General features: G+C 35.6%; 1 long non-coding RNA gene across 1 annotated transcript in view; it reads right to left on the minus strand.

The window, feature by feature from the left end:
* The window catches only part of LOC138159797 (uncharacterized), a 197687-nt gene extending 179702 nt beyond the window's left edge, over window positions 1-17985 (minus strand). Inside the window, exons 1-2 of the long non-coding RNA XR_011167984.1 lie at window positions 17848-17985; window positions 16642-16709 (exon numbers count right to left, since the gene is read on the minus strand). This is a non-coding gene — a long non-coding RNA (uncharacterized lncRNA). The remainder of the gene's footprint in view (window positions 1-16641; window positions 16710-17847) is intronic.
* Between the last annotated feature and the right edge of the window lie 6275 nt (window positions 17986-24260).

Here is a 24260-nt window from a genome sequence, read left to right on the forward strand (position 1 = left end):
AAAAAGATCCCAAAAAGAAAACTCCTAGGAATATTATAGCCAGGTTCTGGAATTCCCAGATTAAGGAGAGAATATTACAAGCAGCCAGGAAGAAACAATTTGAATATTGTGGAAACACAATCAGGATAACCCAGGATCTGGCAGCTTCTACACTGAGGGATTGAAGGGCTTGGAACATGATATTCCAGAGGGCAAAGGAGCTGGGATTAAAACCAAGAGTAACCTACCCAGCAAAACTGAATATCATGTTTCAGGGGGAAATATAGTCATTCAGTGGAATAGAGGACTTTCAAGCATTCTTGCTGAGAAACCAGAGTTGAATAGAAAAATTAACATTGAGATACAAGAAGCAAGAAAAACACGAGAAGTTAAACAGGGAAAAGGAATCATAAGGAACTTATCAAAGTTGAACTATTAACATTCCTACATGGAATAAACAATAATTGTAACTTATGAAACTTTTCTCAGCAGTTGAAGGGATTAGAAATATATATATATGTATATATATGTATATATATATATTTGTCTATATATATAGACAAATATATAACCGCATATGGACATATGAATACATATGTGAATGTGTATATATATGTTTACAGGTATACATAGATAGAGGGCACAGGACCAATTTAACAGGAAGAAATGATACTTAGAAGGTGAAATTAAGAGGTGAGGGGAATATAATGAGGGGAGATGGGGAGAGACAGATTGGGATAAACTATCTCATACAGAAGAGGCAAGGGAAAATGGTTACAATGGAGGGGAAGAATAGAAAGGCAAAAGGGAATGGGTCAACCTTATTCCCATTGAATTTGGCTTGAGGAGGGAGTGAAATACACACTAAATAGGGTATCTCACCCTCCAGGTGAATAGGGGGGGAAGGGAATGAGAGGCGGGATGATAGAAGGGAGAGTAGGCTGGGGGGTAGGGAAGTTGGAAGCACTCACTTTTGAAAATAGATGGGATCAAAGTAGAGAATAGAACAAGTGGGAGGTGGGATTGGAGGGAGGGAAATATAGTCAGTCTTTTACAATATATCTACTATGTTCTTATTTTGCATTAGTCACACATGTACAACCTATACTGGACTGCGTATCTTCCCAGTAAGGGTGGGTGACAAGGTACGAAGGGAATGAATCTGGAATTGAAAGTTTTACAATCAAATATTCAAATATATGTGTGTGTATAGTATTATTAATACCATCTTACATGTAATTGGGAAATATATATAGGCACTGAGGCATAAGGATCCACTGGAAAATTCGAAAGGGGTATGGGAGAAAATATGGGAGACAGCAGATTGGACGAGGGGATATCCTCTGGGACTGCTATTTTGGGGTAGTGGCTAGGGGAAAAAACGGGGAGAAAATTTGTAACTCAAAATCTGGTGGAAACGAATGATGTAAATCTGAAGTTAATAAAGCATTAAAAAAAAAGTTAAGGAAAGAATAGCATTCAATGTCACTAAGAGTAAAAGATTCTTTTCTGCCTACTTATGTCATGTATGCCCTCTCATCTGAACCCACATTTAGCTGAAACCATTCTCAACTACACTCTGGAGACTTGAGAATGGTTCTGTGTTCACTCACTGGACAAGTTTCTCTCCTGAGAATATTTGTTGATCTCTGATCATTTTTGGCAGATGGCTCTAAGTTTTGGTCATTCTCTTACATATAGACCTCTGGAAATGATGACAGTTTTCTCAGCTACCACTCACATGGAATGAAAACCAACTCCTACACAATGGATGGCAAGAATCTTCCCACCCAAATTCCATGGTTGGGCCAGAGAAGATTATAAAGGTGAATTGTAGTCATAGCACTTTTCACTGTTTAAAGCAAAACTACTTTTAATCCTGATTAGTTTCAGAAGCTCTACCAGGAGTACAAGACTCTTGTGATAGGGCCAAGAATCACTGAATTACTTAAAGCCCCCCAGGACCAATAAGGTCAGAGTCCATTAGAAAACCTTGTGCTTAGAACACTCCTCAAATGATTAGTGCACCCAAGACCCTGCTCTGGAGGAGTCAGGAAAGCAAGCAAGAAAAGGTCAGAGAAGCCTCCTCTCTCCACAATTCCTAATAAAACAGAAGGTTTAAGTTAAAAGTAACCAATGAATTAAATTTTATTCTTGTTTTCTTTCTCAAGCAACCACAGTCAGAATTCACATTAATAATGATTTTAAAATTTTCAAAGCACATTCCTCAGAAACCCCATGAGGTATATATTGCAAGTATCATTATCTACATGTAACCAATTAAGAAACTGAGGTATATATAAGTGAAATGACATGCCCCATGCCAAATGACCAGTATTTGTTAACATTGATTCAAATTTAAATGTTTCCCGACTCTGTGTCCAGCACTCTTTTCATTTACCATATATAAAAACAAACTTTTATCTTTTGTCCATTTTGAAGACATTCACAAACTCCGCTCTTGAAGGAAGGTAAGAAAAAATATACACATACTCATATATATGTATGTATGCATATATATATACACTATTGCATAATATATAAATATATACACACAGAGACACATACATACACATCAGAAAGTTAGAAAATATAAATAATAATATATGGAAGACTCCAATATGCCCATGGTCTCCCTGTTATCTGTATACCTTCTAAATACAATGTATCCATGCCTATCTTGTGTTACTCATCCCTTTCATTCCATAAGATGGACACAGGGAATCTCACCTTTCTGTTCTTCAACCTCCCCCCCCCCCCCAGTCAATATGCCCATTCTGTGCCTTTTCACTTCTGCCCGCAAAGACTGGAATGCTCCATTCTCCTTTCTGCTTCTTGATTCCTTCTGCTTCCTTAAAGATTCAGCTCAAATCTGACCTTTGCAAGATACTTTCCCTGTCTCCCTACCAACTCCTGCTCCCCATTGATAGTGCTTTCCCTCAAGATTAACTCCCACTTTCATGCCCTTCCCCCTCCATGCAATATATGTATATGTATGTGTGTATATATATATACATAAATATACATATATATACACTTATGCACGCATACACACATATAGTTGTTTGTATGTTGTCTCTCCCATTTATAATGTGGCCTTTATCATGGCAGGGACAATATTTTTGGCATTCTTTGTGTCCCCAGTGCTTAGTAGAGTTACTGGCATACATTAAGCACTTAAGTGCTCATTGTTGATAATGACTGAAATACATTACATTTCAAGGATACTAATAGAAAATATTGGTTTTCCATTGTCCTCTTCCATTCTAACACTGTGACTAGCAAAGCATTTTTTCTGACATTCTATTTCTTTAAGGGCATCCTTTACATGACATGTGCACGATTCCTTACTTGTCATATATTGCTGCTGACTTTACTCATGTGTAAAATAGCCTTATATTTTATGAAACAATTATAATAAGTAGTATGTTCTAATGGTAAGGATATAAACAAAGTAAGATCTCCCCAGGTCTTGAACCAATCTTAAGGGATACTGTAAAATTAATTACCATAAACTAAGTAATCTATCCACAGTACATGGATATCATTAAACCAGATTTGTGGAATCCATTATACTAAATGTAGAAACTATGCAAATTATGAGACTACAGTTTCAAATATCAAAAATAGTCATAGTATATTTGACTTTATTAAGTAATGAGTCTGCTTTTCTATATGTGACTTATGTGGGGAACAAAAAGGGGAAAGACTTACTGTTAGGCAGTTAATTTGTAATAAGGGGCAAGGATCTGAGGGAGATTGGTTAAGGAAATAAGAATGGGCTTGCAGAAAGTGACTTAATTTTACCCCCCCCCCCCAATTCATGATTCTGCCACTTTTTAGGACACAAAAACTTCAAAGTAGCTTAACAAAGACTTCTTCCTCTCCCTCTTCACTATCCAAGCCCCTCTAAATTTAGTCAGAATTATCAATTTCCCTTCTTACAAATATACAAACTGAGTCAAAGAAAGTTAGAATGACTTGTCCATGATCACTTTCTGAGAGAGCAGAGGATCTGGCATCTGAACAGACCTCCTAAGCTTCAGAGTACTCCTTGATGAATGATATGAGCAGCATAAGATACTGCCAAGAATATGAATCCTTATGATCAATGTTGCTAAATGTACCATATAGCCTCTTGAAATAATAAAAGCAAGCTGAGAAGCAAAATCTAGCATCTCCCAGATGCTGAACACTTTACATAAAGTTCTTTAATATCTCTACAGTGGCAAATAGAATAAGAGAACCCAATACACCAGCAGTATACTCACACTGCAACCCTGCAGAGAACCCTGCTAGGACTGAACTTTCTGGGTTCTATATCACACAAGTATTTCTCATCTGTTACCACATTTCCTTAAGGTAAGGGAGACAAAACACAGCAATGTGAGTACGTGCTTAAAAAAAAGACAAAACATCTACACCTAGCTTTTGTTTAGATTACATTATCTAGATATGGTCAATTGCCAATGGCCTATAGGTGAATTTTTCATATTGGGAAAGATTTACATGCTCTGAGGGATGATCTAACTGTAGGGCAGTGTAACCCAACCTCCAACTGAATCAGGATCACACATTCCTATTCTACACATGTTAAGGCGGGGCTGTTGCCAGGAAAGGTTTTTATTATATATTATTTTATACTGTTATATTAATTAATTTATATTATATATTATTTTCATATTATTTTGTCATATATTCCATTGTCCAGCAACTATGCTACTATTGGAAATAGTGGTTACTATTGGGTTTACAAATCTGAGGTAGCTGGAGGGCAAGATAAAAGGAAGATACTGCCTATCTTTCAGTTGGGTCAACATCAACTTACCCTTCTAAACCAGAAAAAAATCAGTTGAGGCTTTTTTTCCCCCTGGGTAAAGTGGTTAACAGAGTTATCACAGGCAAAGTTGCTGTTAAAAAATTAGCCTGAGCTACTTTATTTTTCAATCTGTACTCACCTCCTTTCTCCTCACTGCCTCTCACCCTGCATACATACAAATTCCCTGCCACAACTGATTAGATTTTTTTTTCTAGGGTGTGTTAAGGTTCCCATCCATAATTGTAGATAATTAAGAATTGACTATCTATAAATCCAAATATGTTTTCATATTTCAAAAACACTGTAAGAAACATAAATGACCTCATTATACAGAAATACATAGAAGTATGACATTTTCAATGAAAGTTTGTCAAATATTAGTTGGGTTTGTATAAATAAAATATGATTCTTATAATTTTCTCATTGCCTCAATTTCACTCTGTATGGACCTCCCTTTGAATTTGTATGTGGTGCTCATAAGATAGGCTATATATTAGGAATAAAAATGATTGAAATTTGCCTCCATGCTTCCAAAGATGACATTTAAAAGAAAAAAAAAGTTGTTTCTATGTATTATGTGCCTTTGCTGTACAAGGCATTGTATGCTTGTACACTAAGAATACAAGTACAACATTGTGTGTATAAACTTGATGTATTTGTTTGAGACCTTTTGTTTTATTCATGTTGGAAAGTACCAAGGTATTAAACTCCTCCTAGCAAGGCATATCAATAACTTGTCTATAATTTAGTTTTATAGAACTCTCTGCTAGAAATAAGAGGTTAAGTGACCTGCCCATAATCATGTAACTAGTATGCTTCCAAAATTAGACTTTGGATCTAGGTCTCCTCAATTCTACCTGTATGTACAGGTGTGTATGTATGTGTATATGCACATACACACATAAAACACCCTGTTATAACTTTTTTTAAGAGAAGTAGCTTACACTAGAGAATACAAGTTTCTTATGAGCACAGCTTGTCATGTGTGAAAGATATAGTTAATAATACTTAGAAACATAAATGATGGGCTCTGTTTTAAAGGAATTTACCCTCTCTAATGTTAATTGTTTTCAATCAAGACAAAACATATAATGGTAGTCCAATCACATTATCAAACCTGCTCTAGTCTAGGGTGATAAAAATGTAAAAATGATATCAATTTAGGAAATATACATTTTTTTATTTGTTACCTCAAACTTTTGATAGTTCCACTGGAGGTAAATAACTATTTAGAAGGGAAATCAAAGGCAATTTAGTCGTTAGCTTCTATCATGTGATAGCACTGAACTTTTAGAAATCATTTAAGGTTTTATGATTCCAAAAAATATGAGTATAAGAGTTTAGCATGTGACTGCATGGTATAAATGGGGGAGATACTTTGCTAGACTGTAAATGTATACCTTTGATACTCACTTTTAACACAAAATATAGAATAGCATTCAGCATAACCTAATTCTTATATATATTTAGAAGGTTAAAACTAAAACTGTGAAGTGATATGCCTGAAAGCACCTGATGTGTTAGTGATGAAGAATGGAATACCAGGCCTACTGAATCCATTTCAAGGCTTTGTCTTAGATATTGTCCAAGGCAGTTAGAAGCAAGAACTGCATCATATTAATGGCCTCTACAATGATGCTCATGACATAGACAAAAAACATAAAGTTTTATAGTTATTTCATTGCATTGAAAAGCAACTTCCAACTCCATATCAGCAACAAAGACGAGGGGAGGAAATGAGGAAGGAAATTATTTTACCATTCTTTAAGACGTCATGGAATGAGAAAAATATTTTCTCAAATTTAAATTCTGATTTTCTATGACTCCCACATCCAGATAAAACTTTACCTAACCTCTGAGGCTTCACTAAACAATCATTAACTAATTTAGGAAACTTTGACTTCCTTTCTGTCATTTGCTAACTGCATGTAGCAATAAGGTGACACGGTAGATAGATTACCATACCTGGAGTTAGGAAGACTAGAATTCAAATCCTGCCTCTACACATACTAGTTATGGCACCTCAAAGAGGTCACTTAAACTTTATTTGCCTCAGTTTTCTCATCTGTAAAACAAGGATAATAATAGCAACTGCTAACCAAGTTTGTTGTAAAGACAAAATAAAATATTTGGAATGTGCTTCACACATCTAAAAGAATACTATTGTTGTTATTTATTATTGTCCTTATTCAATTTTTTATTTCATCACATTGCAAAATCTAAAAAGTAGAAAATACAAGGCAAATCAGTTCAACCCATACCTGAACAAAAATTCTTGCTAGGCCATCAACAACAAATAAAGATTCAGCCTTCATTTAAAGATCTCTATTAAGCTGGTAATTCACTGTCTCACAAAAAAATATACATTCTACTTTGGGATTTCTCTAAGTATTATAAAGTTCCCATTACACTGGTACTAAAACTTATCTTATATCTCTTGCCCAATGGCCCTACCTTTACCTTTTGGGATGAAGAATAACAAATCCCCATTGCAATACTTGAAAGTATCTATTATGGCTTACTACCAAATTTTTGCTTTGCTAGACTAAGTATTCTCATTTCATTCAACTAATTCTCAAAAGAAATGACTGTTAGACCTTTTACCTTCCTCATTAATTTTCTCTGGATGTTCCCCAGCTTTTCTTTATCCTGCCTAAAATGTGGTATACAGACCGGATACGACATTCTAAATGAGGTCTGAGTAGAGCATAGTATGGCACAAATCTCCGCTTTTTCATTCTAAATATGTCCATCTGTGTTTAACCTGTATAGGTCTGAACTCTCCGGTGATGCTGTAAACAATTAGAGGGCAGAGACTGTGCTTCCACATCTGTCTCATATTGTCTAACGTGGTATGAAGCACTGTGTTCATGGAATTGTTGTTGAGCTAAACATAATTATGGCCACAAGGAAAATAAAGCTGTATAATAAGATAGTGATTATATAAAAAAAAAATATGTCCCTGCGGTATTCTAGCGGACCTAACTATTGACCATATACTCATGTATATATGAGATGTGCCATAAACAATGCATGTGTGAGCATGTATTAACATACAAAAATATATAGGTTTATGTATGTCTATATATGAGTGTGTGGTTTCCTCTTTTGGTGCCTCTTTGGTCCCACTTGAAAGTCTGGTAGTGAATTGAGTTCTAAATATATTATATGATAGGAAGGTCTTCATCTCCAAAATATTATCCCCACCAATCTCTCATAGGGACTAAAATCCCACCTTTAAAAATTCATTCCTTTTGGGTAAGGATTTGCTGCCTCTGGGCACCCTCTTTTAAAGTGATAATGCCCTGGGAGCTATATAACATTAAACTATTACTAGTCATCAACACTTTACTGTGAATTTATACATTTTCTTCTGTGGTAGCTGACTTAGAAAAAACTATTGGGGGAATTTGAATTTGGATCCTAGAGAAAAGGAAAGGGTACTTTTGGATGATGGTATCTTATCTAGGCAAGGTATTCTAGGAAGGGGATCATAGTAGGAACCAGTTGATTCTAATGAGCTGAAATTAAATAGTGAGAAATATAAATAATGATCACCTACTTATGTATATTTTGGGGGAGGAATCCCAGCTAGCCAACAATATCTATTAAAAAATGACTTGGGTGACAGAGCCAAGATGGCTGAGTAGAAGCACAAACTTGGCATGGGCTCCAGGTTCAAACAATTACAATACCTGTAACAAAAATGGCTCTAAACAAATTTTAAAGTTACAGAACCCACAAAATAACAGAAACAAATCTCCTGCCGAAGGTAGCCAGCAGGCCAACAGGAAACGTCTATCACAGTGTTCTGGGAACCAAGCACAGTCCCAGAGGATCCATGAGGTGGCCAGAGCAGACTTCAGGAAAGTGAATAACCAGCAGCTGTGGTGGCTTCCAGACTTCTTAACCCATACACGCCAAAGTAAAAGGTCAGTGTGGAGTTTTGTCCCCAGGGCAAAAACCATTAGAGGCTCAGCAGCTGTGCCACCCCTCATAAGCTCCTGGCTTGCAGAGTGTAAAGGGACCAAGCAACCATTCAGAGGTTATTAGCTCTTGCTTCAACTTCTTTGAACTGGATCACAGTTTTGGGTGGTGGTGCTGTGGTGTGTGACCAGTGAGCCAGAGCTTATGGGGGCTGTAGAGATGGTACCCTCCCAATAGCTCCAGGAGCTGCAAACCCTCCAGCAATTTGGGACAAAGCTCTCTCCTTTCTACAAGCAGAGTTTTACTATGGCAAAGAGCTCAATGGTCAAGTAATTGGATGGCAATATGAGCAAGCACAGGAAGCAGAAACAATAGAATCCCTTTTGGGGGACAAAAAGGATCAAGGCATGGAGCAGAAGGAAGACAGAGAAGTCAGAACTCCTGCATCAAAAGCCCCTAAGAAAAATATGAACTGATTTCAGGACATGGAGGAACTTAAGAAGGATTTTGAAAATCAAGTAAGAGAAGTGGAGGAATAATTGAGAAGACAAGTGAGAATGATGCAGGAAAATCATAAAAAGCAAGTCAACAGCCTGCTAAAGGAGACCCAAAAATACACTAAAGAAAATAACACCTTAAAAAATAGACTAACTCAAATGGGAAAAGAGGCCCAAAAATCCAATTTGGAGAAGAATGCCTTAAAAAGATGAATTTGCCAGAGGGAAAAGGAATCTCAAAAATTCACTGAATAAGAATAACCCTTCAAAATTAGATTGGAGCAATAGGAAAATAATGACTTTATGAGAAATCATGATACTATAAAACAGATGCAAACAAATGAAAAAAATAGAAGGCAATGTGAAATACCTCATTGGAAAAACTACTGACCTAGAAAATATATCTAGGAGAGATAATTTAAAAATCATTGGGCTACCTAAAAGCCATGATTTAAAAAAAAACACCTAGAAAACATCTTTCAAGAAATTATCAAGCAAAATTGCTTGGATATTCTACAACCTAAGGGCAAAATAGAAATAGAAAGAATTCACTAATTTCCTCTTGAAAAAGTTCCCAAAAAGAAAACTCCTAGGAATATTATAACCAAATTCCAGAGTTCCAAGGTCAAGGAGAAAATGTCGCAGTCAGGAAGAAACAATTTGAGTATTGTAGAAACACAACCAGGATAATACAGGACCTAGCAGCTTCTACATTAAGGGATTGAAGGGCTTAGAATAAGATATTCTGGAGGTCAAAGGAGCTAGGATTAAAACCAAGAATCACCTATTCAACACAACTGAATATAATGCTTCAAGGGAAAAGATGGTCAGTCAATGAAATAGAGGATTTTCAAGCATTATTGATGAAAAAAAAAAGCAGAACAGAAAATTTGGCTTTCAAATACAAGAAGCAAGAGAAGCATAAGAAGATAAACAGGAAAAAGAAATCAAAATGAATTTATTAAATTTGAACTATTCACATTCCTACATAGAAAAATGATAATTGCAACTCATAAGACTTTTCTCAGTATGAGGATAGTTGAAGGGAATACATATGTGTATGTATGTATATATGTATACATACATACATACATACATGTATATGAAGGAAAGTGTATGTGTGTATAAATATATATACATATATATATGTATGTGTGTATATGTATATATATATATATATATATATGAGTGTGGGCATATGTCTGTTCATGTATACATAGCCAGAGGGTACAGGATGAGTTGAAAATAGAGGGATGATATCTAAAAATTAAATTAAGAGGCGAGAGAAGAATTTATTGGGAGAAGGAGAAAGGCAGAGATAGATTAGGGTAAAATATCTCATATAGAAGAGGCAAGAGAAAACTGTTATAATGGAGGGAAAGAAAAGGAAAGTGAAAGGGAATGGGTCAACCTTACTGTCACTGAATTGGGCTTAAGCAGGGAATAACACACACATTCAATTGGGTATCTTATCCTACAGCAAAATGGGGGGGGGATAAGAGTAGGAATGATAGAAGGGAGGGCAGATTTGGGTAGAGGCTAGTTAGAAGCAAGCATTTTTGTAAAGGGATAGAGTTAAAGGAGAAAACTAGAATAAGTGGGGGGTGGGACAGGATGGAGGGAAATATAGTTAGCCTTACACAATATAGCACTTATGGAAATTATTTGGGTAACTACACATGTACAATCTATATTGAATTGCTTATCTTCCCAGTGGGGATGGGTGATGAGGGAAGAAGAGAAAAAATATGGAACTCAAAGTTTTAAAAACAAATGTTTAAACAAAATTTTACATGCATCTGGGAAAAAGTTATATAGGCACTGGGGTATAGAAATCTGTCTTGCCCTACTAGAAAGCGGGGATGGGGGGGGTGATGAGGGAAAGGGTATTTAGTAGGCATGCTATTTTGGGGTGGGGTAAGGGAAAGATGGGGAGAAAAATTTGTAACTCAAAATTTTTTGGAAATGATTGTTGAAAACTAAAAATAAATAAATTTAATAAAAAATGCCTCTAGGGTGTTAATTTATCACAAATTCAATATGAATAACAACTTGATGTGGCTGCCAAAATAAGCCAATGAAACCTTATAGCAATGTTCTCTACCATGATCAGGCCACATATACCATATTATGCTCAGTTTTGGACAACACTTTTTAAAAGGGATGATGACTTTGAGAGTATAGAAATAAAGGAGACCAAGAAGATGAGGTACCTTATCACCATGTTTTATGAGGCTGTAGTGATTGGATTAAAGGAAAAATGATTGAATAAAGGGAAAAGAAGGATATTTTATGTGGAGAAGATTCAGGAGGAACAAGTTTTCTGCCTTCAAAATCAGAATGACTGTCACATGAAAGAATGATTAGGGAAAACTAGTAGTAGTATTAGGGTAGTAGTGATAGGGATATTCAAAGCGATCACTGATAAGAAGAAAGTCCAAAATCTTTATAGAAGTACTTTATATGGTAGCAAAGAACTGGAAACAAAGTAGATGCCATTGATTGGGGAATGGCTAAACATATTTTGTGGCATGAATATAATGACATATTAATGTACTATAAGAAATGATGAATATGATATCTATTAAAAAATATGAACAGACTTTCATGGACTAAGGTAGAATGAAGAAAGGGAGAAGTCAGTTTAAATCACCAAACGTGTTAAGTGTAGAAAATATTCAAGGCACTGTGGTAGGCAATGAAAATTCAAAAAGAAAACTATCTTTACCTTTAAGATGCTTTTATTTTTCTAGGGCAGAAACAATAAGAGGCACACAAATAAATATGCATCAAGAATTTTCTGGAGGTTATAGATCAGAAAAGGTCTTATGTGGGAGGGAGCAGTCAAGTTAAGCCCTTGAAGAAATTTGAAGGCTTCACAAGATAGAATTAGAGAAGGAGCAGATTCCAGGTATGAGGGACAACTTATGCAAAAGCATAAAGAATAGAAAAAGAATGTATCCAGGAAAGAATATGTAAATAATTTTGAGCAGGATATAGAATAAATTAGAATCATGTGAAATGTCTTGAAAGGTGGTCTAGAGCAAGATTGTTAAGAGGTCCTAAATATCAAACAAAAGAGTTAGTATTTTCTCCAAGGAGCAATACTTAACTACCATAATTTTGTGAGCATGAGTATGGGAATAACGTGGTCTGATCTGCACTTTAGGAAGATTATATTAGCAATTGTATGGAGATGGGGTTAGAGAAGGAGGAGATACTGGAAATGAAGAGACCAATGAAGAAGTGATTATTCAAATTCAGGAGAGATATAATAAGGATCTGAACTAGGGTGGCAAAAGTAGAGACAAAAGGATGGGAATGAGGTCTATATCTATGTGCAGCTCTATGATACAATTTGAGAGATGTTGAGAAGACAGCATTTACAAGATCTGGAAACTTATTGCATAGGATAAGAGGGTGGAAAGGTGGTAATAGGCAGAGAAAAGTCAAGGATTATTTAGAGGTTTTTAGTCTTGAATGATGGTGGTACCTTCAAGAGAAATATAGACATTAAGAGAATGAATGGGTTTAGAGTGAAAGATGAGTTACATTTTGACACATTTGAGCTTAAGATGCTTATGAGATAAAAAGGTAAAATTATTCAATAGCAGTTGGTAGCATGGGACTTGAGTGCTGAACAAAGAAGAGCTAGATAGGCAGATTTGGGAGTCCTCTGCATAGAGATATTTGAATGCCTAATGATATTACAGAAATAAACTATAATGAGAAAAGAGGATAATATAGATATATATATATAGAGAGAGAGAGAGAAAAGGATTTATGCTACAATCCTGCACTATACCCATGTTTAGGAAGTAGGAAAAGGAGAGCTAGGAAAAGGAAAATCTGTAGTCAAATAGAACAAGGAGACAGTATTATTAAGACAAGGGAAGAGAGAGTATCTAAGAGTGATATGAAGTGATCAACAATGTCAAAATTTGCACAAAGGTCAAGAACTATATGGACTAAGACCATCTTAGCAAGAAAGAGATTATTATTTAGCTTTAGAGTAGTTTCTATCAAGTAGTACAATGTTAAATAAAGTTCTCAGAAGAAAGTGGGAGGTAAGAAAGGATAGATATCTTTTCCAGGGTTTCAACTTTGAAAAAAAAGTTACAGTATGCAGCATGAAGAGCTAGCTGGATCAAGGTCCATTTGTTTTTGCTTCATTAAGTGGAATCAGTGGGTTTGTCATCAGTGGGGAAGAAGACAGCAAATACAGAGAGATTAAAAGTTATTGAGAGAAGGATAGCCAATACACCAAGCTTCTGGAGCAACTAGGCTCAAGGTCACAAGCAGAAGAGTCTAAGAGAAATATAACCATATTCATCACAACTCAGTTCTAAACTGAGGATGACAGCTAAAATGTAATATAAAACATACATAGCAGTTATGAGAGAGAGAACCATTATTCCCATACATAAAAGTATAATAACAAATCATGATTTTTAAAAAATACAATGCAGAAAAAGCTTTTGACAAAATACAAGTCATTTCTAATTAAAAAAAAACACTTGAAAGTATGGGTATAAGTTATTTTTCCTTCAACTGATAAAAAAATTATCTAAAACTATTAAAAAGTTTGAGCACTTGCCAATAAGATCAGGAGTGAAATAAGAATGCCCACTGTCATCAATATTATTCAGTATTGTATTGGAAATCATAGCAATATCAAAAAGGAAAGAAAATGTAATAGAAGGAATCAGAATAAGTAATGAGGAAATAAAACTATCTCTTTTTGCAGACAATATGATTATATACTTGGCAAATCCCAAAAATTCAACTAAAAAGTTAGTTTAAACAAATAATAGTTTTTGCAAAGGATCAAAATATAAAGTAAATCCAAATAAATCATTAGCATCGCTATATATCACAAACAAAACCCCTACAAAAATAGAAAGTAAGAGATATCCCATTTAAAATAGCTTTAGAATATACAGTATATATAGTATGCCTGGGAGTATATCTGCCAAAACCAACCCAGGAACTACATAGACAAAAGTATTAAAATATTTATGCAAATAAAATCAGATTTAAAACAATTAGGGAAATATTAATTATTCATTAATAGGTAGAAGAGATGATAAAGGGGAGGAAGAGCCTATAAAATAAAAATGATAATTTTACCTAAACAAATTTATATATTTAATTGCATCCCAATTAAATTACAAAAAAAATTTAATGAATTAGAAAAAATAACAAAATTCATTTGGAAGAACAAACAATCAAGACTATTAAAGGAAAAAAGGAAGGTGGTTTAGCAATGACAGATCTTAAACTATATTGTAGGGTGGAAATTATCAAAACTATCTTACATTGGCTAGGAAATAGAAAGGAAGATCAATGGAACAGAGCGGAAAAACAATTTACAAAGGCAAATAACCATAGTAACCTTGTATTTGATGAGCGTAAAGACTTAAGATTTTGGAATAAGAATTCATTATTTGGTAAAAATAATGCTGGGAAAATTGGCAAATATAACCAAACTGCTTATATCCTTTGACCCAGAAATATCATTATTAGATCTTTTTCCAAAGATGAAAGGGGAAAAGAAAAAGAATCTAAATGCTCTAAAATATTTATAGCAGCTCTTTTTGTGTCAGCAAAGAACTAAATATTACAGAAATGTCCATAAACTGGGGATTGCCTAAAAAAGTTGTGGTATATCATTTCAAAGGAATACTATGATATATAAGAAACTATAAGCCTGATGATCTTAGACAAACACGAACAGACTTGTACAAAGTAATCAACAGTAGCAAATGAGCAGAGCCAAGAGAATATTATATACACTAACAAAAATATTGTTTTAAGAACAACTTTCAGTGAATAAGTCATTTTGACTATTATACATATTCAAATTAACTACAAAGGATATATGAAGGAAGATACTATCTGCACTCTGAGGGGGGAAAAACTGATAAGTAGAAGAATGTATAGAATGATTTCACATTATGTATGTATATACATATTTATATTTCTGTCTAATAGCAGCTATCTCAGCACGGGGGGATAAAGGGAAAAAAAGAAATTTACATGTTGACTTTCTTATAAATTTACAAGGAATAGCAAGTTGTACATAATAACATTTGCAGCTTCATGTGTAATCATCTTTTTATTTTACTATGTTATAGAAATGCTTGTTTTATTCCATAAATTAACATGTCAATAAATATTTGTTTTCAAAAACAAGTAGATATTATGCCACTTTCTGTGACAAGATTTCTTGTGGCTTGGTCAGTTAATTTAAACAGCACTAATAAGACCAAAATTGTGGATTCAAATATTTTACAGGTTAGCAAATGCATAAAGGGATAGTTCTGCTTGATGGCCACAACCAATGCATCTCAGTCTGCCATGCCACTTCACAGATAATTCTCTAATTTTTCTACAAAAACTTTTTGACACATTAAAAATTCTTTCACAACATTATCTTATAACAGGTGGGATTAGGTAGGAATGTCATGTGTATTTTGAAGCTGAAGATATTAAGCTCAGTGAAACCTCATTCCATCGATTACCAAGCTGATGTTACCATTTTCTACAACTATACAAAGCATGCCCGCAAATCAACTCCAAAATAAATTCAGCTCAAGAGGAGAGAAGACAAAATATGCTAGTAAAGACCTGTGGATACAAAAGGGCAAGTGAGATATTTAGTAACTTCCTCTTTTTAGCAATTTATTCTTGCTAACTAGGTGGCCAGCTTGCTTGTTTCTCTGCTGCCAAAGGAGTGGAAATTTATATGAGTGTCTTCTCCATTTTTAGCATCCTATTAAAAAGTCTCAAGTCCCATGCTTTCATTGTACTTCTTTTTGGTTATGAGAAATAAATTATCATTAATGAAAGGAAACATAGGTCCACTTGATATCAAGTCAACATCACCAGCTTCCCATATGAAAGACCAAATGTTCAAACACATAACAAGGATAAACAATAGGAAAGATTGAATCAATTTACAGTTCTGAAGAAATATAAGAATTGCTGCATGCCATATTAATGCCTCATCCGACTATACCTATGACAGTAGTAAACCATGGCTAATGGTGCAGTGCTTTGTGGGAAGTGAGCTGCCCTTTCCCCCTTAAGACAGGCAGAGTTTATTGAACAAAGAATAGTTCAATTTCCTCCTTCCAAGCCATCATTTTAGAAAAACATAACACATATTTTGACACAGTTTCATATGACTTGGGGCCCTTCTTAAAATAAGCCCAGACCAAGAATTCACAGAGACTGAATCACCTATAACCCTCCCAACATGATGGGTGTTACTAAGCAGGATATGCTTTTCGTTCATGGAATGGTGTGGGAAAGTTCTTACTTAAGCTGTCAAGCCCATGTTCAGTAATCCAACATAATCTTTCTAGCTCAAAACAAGTCCTCCTGCCCTACCCCCAGCTTTCCTCATTGACTCACCCAGGTTGAGAAGATGGTCTGTGTCACAAGTGGTCTCTGCTATCCACTGGAGACAGGCTGCCCACCTACTGTAAGAAAACAGAGCTAGAGATGTGATGCTGGGCCAAAGGGGCCTCCTGGAAATCCTGTCATACAATGGACTCTGGCCTTTCCTTCAGGCACTTCTGTGTCATTTTGATATTTGGAAAACTGGAGCTGATGTTATTGTACAGCAATTCTTTCTTCCTTCATAGCCAGGGAGGGAGTTCTTGGTCAAAGCCAACTTGGAATTTCAGGGGCTTTTTGCTTTTGATTCAGAAGTGAAAGCATCACTTCAAACTGCCTTGTGAATTTATCTCAATAACTACTGAGAAATCAGACTTTTATTCAAATAGTTTCTCTTTTCATGTTTTTATGCTCAGCCACAGGCTCAAGCGGTTTGAAATTTATGCAAATTAATAGCTTGCATTGGGTTAACATGACTGCTTGAAACACCTGAGAGAATCATTTATCTTGCCCATTGAACTTAATATTTCCTTAGTGGCTGGTGTCCAAACAAGAAAGATTTGGGATTATTTGTTGGGAATCAAGGCTTGCTCTTAATAAGTGGGCCATGGAGTAGAAGAAGTAGGAGAAGTACCATTATTTTCTAGAGGTAGAAGTTGTGGGTTCAAATTCCACCTTCGACATTTATTAGCTGTGTGATTTTATATGTTACTTAACCTGGGTTTCAGTTTCTGTATCTGTAAAATGAGGAGGGTGGATAAGGTCATCCCTTCATAGGTACATTGCCAGCTCTAGGTCAATGATCAAATAGTAAAACAAATAGCTTTCATGTGATAACATTTTTAATTGATAACTCAGTCATCTTCTTAGCAACTTGAAAAGCAGTCATAGATAGCAAATGAAGCTTTCTAAAATGCTTTTGCACATGTCCCTTTCCTGTACAAAACCACATTTCAAAAGTGTGTGTATAGAAATATATACACACAAATGTATGTATGAATAATTATACATTTATATGTATATATAGTATTACTTGTAAATTTCTATACATATGAATTTATCTCCAGCCCCTCCCATATGTTTAATTGAACATTTGACAATAGCTAATAATAGCTAACATTTCTACAGTGCATACTATGTGGCAGGTACTATGTTAAACGAATTACAATTATTATCCCATTTGATCCTCACCAAAATGCTGGGTTGTAGATTTTTACTAACCTCATTTTACAGTTGAGGAAACAGAGGCAGGAGTTAATTAAAGTAGATTGCCAAGTGTCACACAGCTAGAAAGTATCTGAGGCTAGATTTGAACTCAGATCCTCTTGACTCCAAGCCCAAAGATCTATCTGCTGTGCCTCCTAGCTACATGAAACACAAGCATGATGTTAACAAAAATCTTTGCATCAGAGATAGCTTGAGGTAGCAAGAAAACATTTGGAATTGGAATAATGAACACTTGAATTCAAACACTATCTCAAATAGTTGTGCATACTCTCTAAGTCCTCTCAGCTTCCTTTTGAGCATTTTCTCCATAGGGTTGTTACTAGGGTCAAATGAAATAATATATTCAAGGTGTTCCTCTAAATTTAAAACACTATACAAAGGGTACCTGGTATTATCAGCTATTGATTGTTCTATCTATTTTAATCATCTTCCAAGTGCACTCATTTCTATTGTCATCCCAGTTCTATGCCTCACTTTGGTAAATGACAAAACAGCAGTGTTACTGTTGTCTCAATGACATCCCCACCACTAAGGCAGAGAAGCATGTCTTAGGGAAAGGTCAAAGAAATGTTATGATATACCCGATCTTATCTCTCCTGTGCCTTGGCCTCTCTCTTTTATGATGATTCACTAATCTAGCCCATTGCTGGATTCTCAGACCCAGGGCAGCAGATATAACTTTGCTCTCAATCTTCTTTCCTGTTCCCAGATTCTCCTTTGCTGCATTGTTTGAAAACAAGGAACCACAAATTGTGACAGTCATGAATGAAACTGGAGTTCTGACCCTAAACCCCACCTCCCCTGTTAACACTGCCTCCTTCCATGATCCCATTAAAGAGATCAGTGGGATATTTGGCTCCTCTTCAGGTTTTCTACATTTATGCTATTATTTTTGTATACTTTTTCATATCCAAGTTGAGAGAGAGAGAGAGAGAGGGAGGGAAGGAGGGAGGGGGAGAGAGTGAGAGAGAGAGAGAGAGAAAGAGAGAGAGAGAGAGACAGAGAGAGAGAGAGAGACAGAGAGAGAGAGAGAGAGTCTTAAGCCCAGTACCAAGATAAATAAATAAACAAGCAAACAAAGGCTCACTGTGATAGTACTATTGGAGAATGTCCTGGAGCTACAAATGTTTGGCTGTTGAAACAGCAAGATAGGAATAAACCCAGGAGGCCACATCTGGGAATGTGAGTGTGTGAATGGAACATAACTGGCCTCCCACGCAACGGGAATTCCATCAAAAGTATGTGCTGTGTAGGGGAGGTTAGGGGGGGGAGAAAAGAAAAAAAAGAAGAAAAAAAGATGTGTTTAGGAGATCACTAAGGAAACCCAGATACATTATCATTGCCAGAGTACAGAAGACAGTACAGTTGGTGACTGACTCAGAATGACTAAACCAGAGAGCACTTAATAATGTCAATGAATCAGAGAAGTAGAAAGAAAGGGAAAACATTTTCATTTTTAGACATCTTAAAAGGACGCCTCCCCTTTCACATCACGGGGGAACATAACTGTAATGTGTTACATGCCTGTGGCTTTTTGTGGCCAAAGGAATTTAAAAATAAATGTGTTTCCTGCAGCATTTTCAGGGTTTCCACTCGACTCTCTTATTTAACTTTCAAATCTCAAGGATTTCTTGTCCTAGGTACTTTCAAATCATAATTTGTTTTGATAAATATGAAAAAAAGACATGGTTCCCACATCCCAGGATCAATTTTGACATCAGAAAGTACATGTTTCCAGGCTCTCATACTTAGGAAAACAACACATATGCACACATATGAAGATATATACATTTCTTTCTATGTTCATTAATTTGTCATTTTACCCCACACAAACGTTTCATTCAATTTTAGCTTCCATTGTAGAAACTTCTCTTACCATAAAGGAAGATTCAACTCTCCTTTTAATTAAGGGAGATAAAAATGGGCCCAGATTTTGTGAAGTAGGCAAAATACAGTATTTTCCATTTGAGCATATGGATTCAAAACCTTTTTTGCTATGTAACCTTACTCAAGAATGTAATGGTTCTGGTATTTGAAGATCTTTCATGCTCCTTGAACTTGCTGATATAGCAGGAAGGGGTGGGCAGAAGGAAGCCAGAGCCAAGCTGGAGCCAGTGTGGTAGCGATGGCAGTGTCAGTGAGAACTCCTTTTTTATTTTTTAGCCAGCCAGAATTTCTGCTGAGGACTCCTGCTGAGGACTGCTGGGGTCAGAAACTGCAGGGGCCAGAGCTGATGGGAGCAAGCTGCGTGGATGCTGAGAAGTTGCCATGAATGAGGAGAAGAGGACCTTTGCCTGAGGTAGCCTGTTCTGTTTTGAAGGTTAGAGCATGTGGGTTTTACTACATTAACTACATGTGTCAACTCTATAGCTACTGTGATGGCTTTGACTTTCTGGGGACTTTGACTTTTCTGGTATTTGAATAAATGTTCTAGCTTTATCCCAAATGTAGAGAGCCTGTTATATTTTGTGATTAATAACCATATCAGTATATTTATAGTTACTGTAGGCATTGTGAACACTGCATTGTTGATACAAAGACACTGAACCTCTCTGTACTCAGTTTCCTCACCAAGAAAAAAATAAAGAGGTTAGTCTAGATCAGCGGTGTCATACACAGGCAAACACATTCCAGACTGTAGCCAACCAGATTAAAATGGAAATGGTAAATATTTAACAAAATAAATGAAAATACAACAGAATATACCAAATGTTAATAAATGGTTTTCTACATCCATATGTGCCTGCGGGGATCTTTATGTATGGTTTAGTTCCCCATCCTCTCACCCCCATACTCCTCCCCCCAATCTTTCTATTGCAGGTTTACACCACTGTACTAGATGAGCTAAAAAGTCCCTTCCAATACTATATCTATTATTCCAAGGCCATTCAAGATGCTAAATTGCATTTTTATTTAAACAGTTAACAAACTAGAGGAAGGGCTATTTGGAAAAGGTAACTATAAATATAGCTTTACTATACTTATAATAAAATCCATTATGACTGCAGCATTGAACGTTTCTGTATAGAGCACAGATCTCTACTTGTCTACCTTTATTTTACAAAATATACTGTCTTGATCTTTTCTTGATGCCATTACGAATTATTTACTGCTCTTTTTGTTATATTTTGGTCATGATATAAAAAATGGAGTCTGCTGGAACATGAGAGAAATTTATTATTCTAAAACTGGCAACCTAGAGAAACAGTAAGCACAACTTTTATGTGGCTTTTAATACAACATGTTGACTTCAAGCAGTATTATACAACTGCACAGATGGGGCAAGAATTTCATTATCACTGACCGTGGTGGTTGATGGTGGATCTATTTGTCTTGTCTTGTTAACAGTTGAACAAATAGCTTGAAATAATAATCTAGTTATGGATGGATACACTATACATTGCTTTTTTAATGGGGATAGGGAAGAGAGCTATAGATTGAATCAGATGTGTTTCCAGGGAAATTGTCTTAACCCTAGGAGGCCAAGGCTCAAAAATCATGTTTAATAGAAATATTTGACTCATTATTGAAACACCTGGCAGGTAATCTACATGAACTGAATTAATTATCTATTGATTTGAATTAAAAGTGTCTGCCATCTAAAAGTTTCTAGGCACAAGCATGAAAATTAATTCAATTTACTAGAATACTGGAAAATGGATTAACACTATTTAAAGACAAAAATGAGGTTAAAAACATATCTGACAAGAATATCTTATACAATACTTAAAATTACAACTCCAAGTGCATGGGGGAAATCATTTTAATGTTTTAAAAGTTCATTAAGCTCAATCCCATAAACACATGTAATAAGTACAATTAGATCTTGACATTGGATGATCATACTAGGCAAATTTGGCCCTCAGTATCAAAATTAGAAAAAGTTAATGTTAAATTCAGTCTGGTAAAGAGAAAAACTTTATATACAAGAATTAGGGATTTCTTGGATCCATCTCCAAAGACGCAAATATAAAGGAGAACTCCATTATGTGTTCAGGAATCAGGGCAATGCTTTCTTTGTATGATTAACCACAGATAGAGGGTATCTTTTAACTCACAGAAAAACTGATTCTTTGTTAGAGAGTGGTACTTTCACATAAATCCTTGGGATAATCAGAATTCCGAGTGTAATAATGACAGGGACTAGGCTGGTATTTTGATTGTTATTGGGAAACTGAGACTGAGAAAACTTCCTCTACCAATTGAGATAAGCACTTTCTCTGAAATTTATAGTCTTAAAGATTTGTCTAGAACATGAGACCTCAACTGACTTGCTCACAATCATAGAGCCATTTCATGTCAGAGGCATCTGTAGAGTAACAGATAGAGAGAGCTGCACTTGGACCAAAAGTCTGACTTTAATCCCCTTCCACAATGCCATAATGAATATTTGATGATGGAGGCAATATTAAGTACCTGTGAATGACTGATATTGAGGAGCATATCAGAATGGAAGTTTGAACATTAGAAAGACCCCCACATTCCTCAAGAGCAGCCCCTAAAACCTTGCACCCAACCTACCAAGGGAATGTATCTACATCTTACTCGGTGTAATGGGTACATTAAAACTTAAAAACATCTTAGAAAAAAAACAATGAAGAAAAACAAGTCTACATCATATATTTTGATGTTAGTATAACAATGTTTCATCCAATGTAACATCAAGCCTTTATTCCAAACTTTATGTAAGCACATTCTTGGAGATTCTCTGAGTGATATTTCTAAATGGAAGTTATTTTCTGATTTTTTCCTTTCCTGATCTCATTTGATATAAATTTTATTTTTAAGGGATATTCAATTTAGAACAATTCCCACTGGGTCCAGGGTATGGAAATTCAAACCTGGAAGTCACTAAGCAAACTGCAAAGAGCTGGAACAAACATGTGAGTGGGACAGCGGGAACTTTAGGAAAGTGGCCTCAAGGGTAATGTCACACCTTACAACTTCTGTGTTACAACAGGAATGGGAACTTTAACTATTCACTACAGGATCTCCAAAGAGTAGCTTCCCAGAAATTTACTACGTTCCAATTTTTAAATATATTAAGTGCAAGTGAGATAAGATACATATTTTGAATTAATGATACTTAAGGGTTTAAATGTCTCAAACAACACAATCTAGAGTTCTTCTGAATCATATTAAAAACACAACACTCCCCAAATTTGACCCGTGGACCTATACAGTACTTTCTGGAATTTAAACTCTTCCCCTGCTGAATTCTTTTCTTTTGAGTTATAGCCCCATTGAACTCCTAAGATGCTTTTATCTTACAAGCATGCAATTCATGAAAGCAATCATCCCTTCCAGATTCTAAATAGATTATTACTTTGGTTTTCACAAGAAAAATTTTGGGAGAAACTACATATTAGATAAAAGTGGAAGTCTTCATATGACTACATAATTTTCCAGGGGGGAAATCATACTTTAAAATTAATAAAAATGTTTAAAAAAAAACCTCAGGAAGGAAGAAACATAATATGTAATGAACAAGCTTTAGGAGCAAACTATGATAGAAGGTCAAAAAGGCAAAGATGGAAGGTTTAGTAATAATGCAATGAGTCTAGTGCAATGGGGGACTGGTCAACAAACTCAACATTTATGAGTATGGACAAAATGATTGGCTGATACAATCCCCATGTAGGCAATGGAGCATGCAGATATTTAGCAAATACTTGTGCTCTACTAACCACATGATAAAGTGGAAAATCTGTGATTGGTTGTGTAGTCAGAAATGGGGTGTTTTCAAAAGCTTTCAAAACCAACTGTTTTTCTTTTGGCCAGCAGCCTTGAGGGTCTTCCCTTCCTAGTTTGATTTATTTTAATTGAAGGGGGCATCCCTTGACTCACTTATTAAAGGGGTCTATTCACTGAATGGGTGTTGCCTCATTCAAGTGACAACCTGAAAAGACCTTAGCTTAAAAGGGCCAACATCTCCCCTTGTATCCTGGGCCATCTCCAGTCATCCTGATGAATATCTGGCCACTGGACCCAGATAGCTCTGGAGGAGAAAGTGAGGCTGGTAACCTTGCACAGCCCTCCCTCACTCAAATCAAAGTCAATTACAAGTCATGTCATCATCTCCGTGGTGTCATGGTCCTCTTTGAGGCAAAGGACAAACCACAGAACCACAATTTTCAAAAGCACTAGTAGACATGAACTTATGCTTTTCTCGGGGTGTGAAATTTGTCCTTCCTGACAGCACTCTAGAGACAAAAAAGAAATAATGCTATATGGCAAGTGGCCTTTAGTCTTCCTTGTCCTTCAGCTTTGATTCTTCTTCTAATACTTTCTTCTTACAAATTCTCACACAGTACTTCTTTTTTTTATAATAGGAAAAAGATAAGGGGCAGCTCTAGGTGGTGGAGTGAGCAGAGCACCATCCCTGGAGTCAGGAGTTCCTGAGTTCA

This window comes from Petaurus breviceps, unplaced genomic scaffold, assembly GCF_028583685.1.
Source record: "Petaurus breviceps papuanus isolate PSGF00001 unplaced genomic scaffold, PetGlider_PUasm1.0 178, whole genome shotgun sequence".
NCBI lineage: Eukaryota > Metazoa > Chordata > Mammalia > Diprotodontia > Petauridae > Petaurus > Petaurus breviceps.